This window comes from Pyrgilauda ruficollis, unplaced genomic scaffold (assembly GCF_017590135.1).
Source record: "Pyrgilauda ruficollis isolate IOZ18807 unplaced genomic scaffold, ASM1759013v1 scaffold18, whole genome shotgun sequence".
Lineage (NCBI taxonomy): Eukaryota > Metazoa > Chordata > Aves > Passeriformes > Passeridae > Pyrgilauda > Pyrgilauda ruficollis.
In genome coordinates this window covers 8371729-8378260 of record NW_024516984.1, presented here as the reverse complement: position 1 = coordinate 8378260, position 6532 = coordinate 8371729, and positions in this window count along the sequence as shown.

Genomic DNA, 6532 nt, shown 5'->3' with positions numbered 1-6532 from the left:
CGCAGCGCCCCCAGCGGCGGCGCGGGGCCCTGCACCCTCCCCCAGCCCCGCCGGGCTCCGGCACCCCGCGCTCATTTGCCCCCGCCGGGCCGGGCCGGGCCGGGCAGCACGGCGAGGCCTCAGCACCGCGGAGGAGGAAGCCCCGACCCGGGAAGGGCGGAAAGCAGCTTCGCGGGGGTTGTACCGGTCTGTGAGTGGGGTTGAGGTCGGCCTGGCGAGTGTGCTCTGCCCACTCTCAGCTGCTCCCGAGAGCCGCTGTCTGCACCGCTCCTTGAGCGCCTGGAGAGAGCGGGCTGCGGGCAGCGAGACTTCAGGCAAGGAAAAAGGCTGGCAGAAATACAGAGAGAAGGGGGCAGCCACCGCAGCACAGCAGAGAAGAGGCTTGATTTTATTTCCCACATCTGCTGTTACTCATCTGCCTCTAGTTTGGACCACTAACTCTCCAACGTATTTCCCCTCTCACCTTTCCCCTCCGAGAGAGCTGTTTTCAGAGAAAGGCAAAAACTCACAAAGAAGATTGATGTTAATATTTTCTTCTGTCTAGAATTAGAGCAGATAACTGATGCAGTTGCTGGGAGCTGCCTGGAGGGAGGCCGCAGGAACGAGGGCCAGGGAGTGCATCTGTGGAGGTTCAGCCATGGAGGTTCCACGGTGCATCACTGAAACCTCCTCCTGCCCCAGGTGGGCACAAACCCTCCCCTTCTTACACAGTGCCAGGTTCAGCCACATAAAACCCTGGGGTAAGTTGCTGTTTCTGTGCCTTTCCAAACAAAACCAACTGTCTTTGGTTTTGCCACCATCAAAATATTTATCTTGTTGCCGTGTTTCAGGTTTGCACATCCCTTACAGAAGGCAGAACTAGACAGAAAAATGAAAAAAAAAAAAAAAAAAGGCAGAAACAACAACAAAAAAAAAGCTTATGCAAATTGAGATTGAAGTCTAAAGTGTTTCTTCCTTTAAATTAGAAATTAACAGACGAATAAAAGGGGGAGAAATCAAAGAAATCAATTTCTGACCATCTATAGCATTAAAAAGATAACATTCCAATCTTTATCACAAAGTAGTCAGATGTTTATTGTTCATTAGTAAAAGATCTGAGTTTAATCCACAATCTAACTTATTTTGTAAAAATCTGTTTTCTTGATTGGCTCAAGTAAAACAAACCAAGAATTTTTAGATCTGCAAAAGCCAGATAGAAGCATCACAACCTGAAGCAATCATGTTCCTACCTGATTTGCAAGACTGCAGTAACAAAATTCATCAGGCTCAGAAACAAAACTAGATTTTTGAGGGGGCAAAGATCTATACCTTTTTGCTACACAAGTAAGTTTTAATGAATCTTTTTATATGAGAGTTATAACATTAGTCATAGCAAATGTAATTTAAAAAAAAAAAACAGGTAAGTCAGGATCAGAATGAGTCTAGAGTTCATATTACCTGCAGTATCTGCTATTATATGAGAATAATTTTTTTAAATTATTACTTGATACCAAGAGGTGGATCAGTTCTGAGCAAAAAAAAAAAGATGTAGCCTGACACAATTCCCAAGCATAGTGGAGGAAAAGCACACAGCCCAGGTGAATTTTGGTAGTAAGCTTGCATATTGTAGATAATTTAGACACCAAATACACATCATGACACCTAGTGGCAGAGCTGCATTGTGAGTAAGTGATAGCAAGATTTTATTCCTACTAACAGAACACTAATATGACATTTACAGCTTCTTGTAACACATGTTGGGAACCCAGCATTTGCTATGACAGTTTTATACATACCCTGTATTCAGCAGTGGTAGGTTGTTAATCCTCCCCTTCTCATTCCTCCATTGTTTTCTTTTCTGATTTCTTACCCCTTAATTTAAGAACTGAGGACAGAAATACACTGTATAATACAATGTCTTTTGTAGTCTTCTGATATAATGTAGCAATCAATAATAATGCAAGTACTTTTCACTAGGCTACTACAAATTTTTGCATGAGTAAAGTTCATTCAGATGCTGAATTGTGATGGCGCTGTCCACAGAAGTTTGTGGGGGATTTTTCATTTGTTTGTTTGTAGCTGTGATATTTCATTAAAAATCTTTTCTTAGGATTTTTCTCTTCTTGAGGAGCTGAGAGTTTCAGGAGAGAAATGTAAACAATAACTACCTGCTGCTGTGGAATGCAACAGGTGCATCTTCCATTGGTCCATGTGGATTGTTTTCAATTGATGACCAATCACAGCCACCTGTGCCAAGGCTGTGAGCAGTCACAAGATTTTGTTATGTATTCTATTCTATTTTTGTTCTTTGTAGCCTTCTGATCTTTCTTTTCTTTTTGTTTTTAATATAGTTTTAATATAGTATTTTAATATAATATATAACATAATAAATCAACCTTCTGAGAAAAATGAAGTCAAACCTCGTGTCTCCAAACACAAAGAATTCACCACAACATTTGTTCTTGTTTTTTTCCTTCATAATTTTATGTCATTTTTACTTTACTTACTATGAGTAGCTTGAACAACCCTACAGTATAGAACATACTTAGCATCGGCACACCCAGAGAAAACGCATCTAATGAACATCAGCATCAGATTATGAGGGGGGTTTTGTGAACTTTCTGCAGTAGACAGGTTCTGCTGGTTGGTGCAATTCCAATATGCCTCTAAAATCTCCAATATCTGCTATTATTTCAATAGCTAACATTTTTATAAAATTGCTATTACTAAACAGCTAGAACTTTAGTTTAAAAACATATCTTGAGATACATGTATCAACTCAGAAGTCTTGTATCTTGATATATATCTTGTGGTGCAAATGGAATGTAGCTGGAAGAAAACTGAATACAGAAGAGCAGATTTTATCCCAAAACTTACCATGTATATATACATATTTTATAAAACAAAGGTTAATATATTTTATAATAATTTTAAGTCCATGGGTGTATTTTGCTTTTTTAATGTTTCCTATATGATTGGAGCTTTACATATATGAACAACTAAACTGCATTACTAGTCACTTCTTTAAGATTTACTGCACCCTTATGTTTGAGGGTCTTTTTCCTGCTGAGATACAGGATAAAGGCTAGTCAGTATCTCCAGGAAAAGCAGCTTAATACAACCTAAAAACTTCTCAGGTTTTGAAAACAAGATGCATAGTTTGTATGTACTCTTTCACCCTACTCCATTATTAAAAAACAAGAGTGTCATAACTTGCCTAACAATCTAGTTTCAGTATGCAAATTGTTAATAGGAGTGATTAATTCAGTACACAGTTTGAAAATAACAAAAAGCCACATTAATGCCTAAATGCCTGCATAAATACCTAAGTGGGGTAAACGACAGTTATTCTATTTGGTCTGTACACATGAATGCAGGACACTTCAAGATACTTGGCCTTGTTATTTTGCACCTCAGATTCAGAAAAAAATAAATCAGCACTTTCACACTGACTTGCAAAAAATCATAATATTCTAATTTTTACTAATATATTTTATTATTAGAATTGTAGTTTTAACAGAAACCATCAAGAAATTACTTTCCACCCCTCAATACACTTTGGTGTAATAAACCAAACCAAACCAAAAATAAATCCCCAAAGAAAATACCAAATTATGTATTTAAGAAGTAGGAGACTTGCAGAACTGATTGAAAAGGAGTTCTGAAGGTCTGCTCCACCACCCTCCCTGCCTCCTCGAAGGAGGACCAATTTTAAAGCTGAATCTGACCTTCGAGTTAGCAGGTTGCTTAGTTTCCCTTAGAAAACTTACAAGAGTAGATATTTTACAGCCTCTTCCAGAATTCTGTTTCAGAGTATTAGAAAGTTTCTTTGTAGCTGTACTATTTATTTATTTAAGAACTTGGATGATATTTGATACTAAAGTTGAAACCATAATGAAGCTAATAGAGTGCTCATAAAATACCAATAAGAAGTGAATAATGCATTATTTACATTAGGCAGTCATTCAACTGAATAAAAGCCTCTAATAGCTTAGTACCAGAAGAATGAGTCACTTAATTTTTTTAATAATTTTTTTTCAATCATTAAAAGAAAAATGCAGGAGTTTGGGATTATATTTGATTAAAACCCAGTATTATTAATGAACCTACATCTAGTCAGACCACTGCTCTCCCCAGTCACAGGTGCAGCACTGTGACTATAAAAGTAGATCTTTAACTACAATGCATGACAAATTATTAAACCAATTTATCACTAGGTAGTATATGGAATGAGAGGCATGAACAAACCAAGACAAAAGAAACTACAAGTAAATACTGTGAAGAGTTTTCTCAGGTAATGGAAACCATTTACTCTTCAAGCTCCAATGAGGACTCACAAGCAATGAATTTTGACAACTCACACTAACACACTGTCTTTGATGATTCATGTCTAAAATGTGAGTTATCTAAAACAGATGAATCACACAATCACTTCAAGAATCTAAATTAAGTGAACTAGAACTTGCACTTATCAGCATATATTGAATTCCATCACTGTTGGCATAAGGACATTGAGAAACCTCTAGGTCCTCATCCCTTTAACAAGTATCATTTTTTAGAACACAAAGTGAACCCAACCAAAAAGATGTGCTGATTTTGCAATTACCAGCCTTCATCTAGGTATCCTATCATGAAGGTATCAATGCTTTTTCTTTATTAATTGACCTACTGCCCTGAATTTAGATTGCTTTGCAGGTGGCATTGTATTTCCCAGCAATCACTTGCTGCCATTGCTTTCATATGTCCATACTGGGAATAGTAAAGCCATGTGTAAATAAATGCTTTACCCTTCTAATAACGCTAGTGAAACTTAAAAATTATACTGGTAAGTCACTTTAAGTAAGTATTAGAAGTTTTACTGCACATTCAGAAAACTTCATTAATTATCATAGTTCATGTATCCAAAACTGCATAAAAGATAATCCCAAGTCCCTAGTTTTAATTTGTACATTTAATTTGTGACAGGTATTTCCATAATTTTCCATTTATTTTTGACATAAAGTACTGTAAAAGCTTTCCATACAGCCATCTCACCTTCTTACACCTACAGAAAATATGATGTTGTATATTTATGCCTATCTAGTTAATATGTAAGTTACTGCATAAATTTTGTTTATGTATATGCACAGATACTTCACAGAAGTTCATCATCCATTATGAACACTGGAAGGTTCTCAAATACCCTATGTGATTTCCAGATTAAAAAAAACCCAAACAATCAAACAAATTCAGGTCAGCCAGGGATTCACACCTCATGACTATAGTAATGAAGACAAAAGTAACTACAGTTTGATAAATCAGGAAGAATAATAACAGAACTAGCAAGCTGAAGATCATGGTGTATTGGTTTTCAATTACAAAGCACACAGACATTTAGAAGTGGCCCATTTCTGCATTAGTAGGCATTGCTACCTGATGAGACTACACTGGCTTTGCTCAGGAGAGAAGTATGGGAAAGCCAAAGTGTAATTACAGATCAAGGAAACAACAGATTCTATATGATAAAATTCCTGTTTACAAGCCTGGGGTTTTGGCAGTTTTGCTATACTGACAGAATTCTGACTACATAAAAGGCCTTCAAACAACTCCAAACACATTGCTATTTCCTGATAGTGTTGTAGGAGAGGATTACACATATCTTGAAATACTTTGGATTCTCATTAGTGCCCCCAAGCAAAGATTACAGCAACACTTCAAACATAACCGAAGTGACACCAGTAATGTGACCAGTTTGTACATCCATGTCCATACTAGTCACATTTATTTGCAGTCATGCTCATGAGAGAATGTACCTAATCATACCTATTGCCCCCCTTACAAGTAGCAGATTAGATCCCAGAGAAAGCAGGCATTAGGCCTTTTACATCTTGAAGTTAAGGCCAGTGTTGGACACAAAAATTAAGTATTTTGTTTTTCTTTTATCAAATGCGTATATAAATCAGTAATACAATGGGTTCCATAGTGAACATAGTATACCAAAGAGCAGATAAAACTGTTGCAAAATTTTCAGATCATTCTGTAAAGATGCAGTGCCCTGTAGTTGTTTATGCTTTGTCTTAATATGGCTTTGAAGAATCAAAACACTGTCAGACATGGGGATGTTTCCAAAACCTCTATGAAGGCATGTGGGCACTGTTAGTGTTTAAACTTTCACAGAAATTCAGAGATGTACAGATCTGCCACAGACCTTGCCTTTTTAAACGTTTTTTATTTATTGTTCCAGGTAATAGATTGGTCCTATTCTCTCATTAAATGAGCACTGCACTTCTCAAATTATGTGGGGGTTTACTCTTACTTAAACTGCCAAATTCAGCAACATTCAACTATCACAAAACTAGTACTTTTGGTAAATTATTGGATGGCTGGGAAAGGCCTGGCTCAATCATGTGTTATACAGCAACATTTTAGCAAAAATATCCAGTTACTGCCTTTGCGTTGATTATCAAAATATCCTAGAGCTCCTATAACTCCCAAACTCCCATTGTCCTGGCATAGCTAGGACATAATGGTAACTGATGATTTAGTGACAATGCAGGATAAGGTAGGAAAGTTT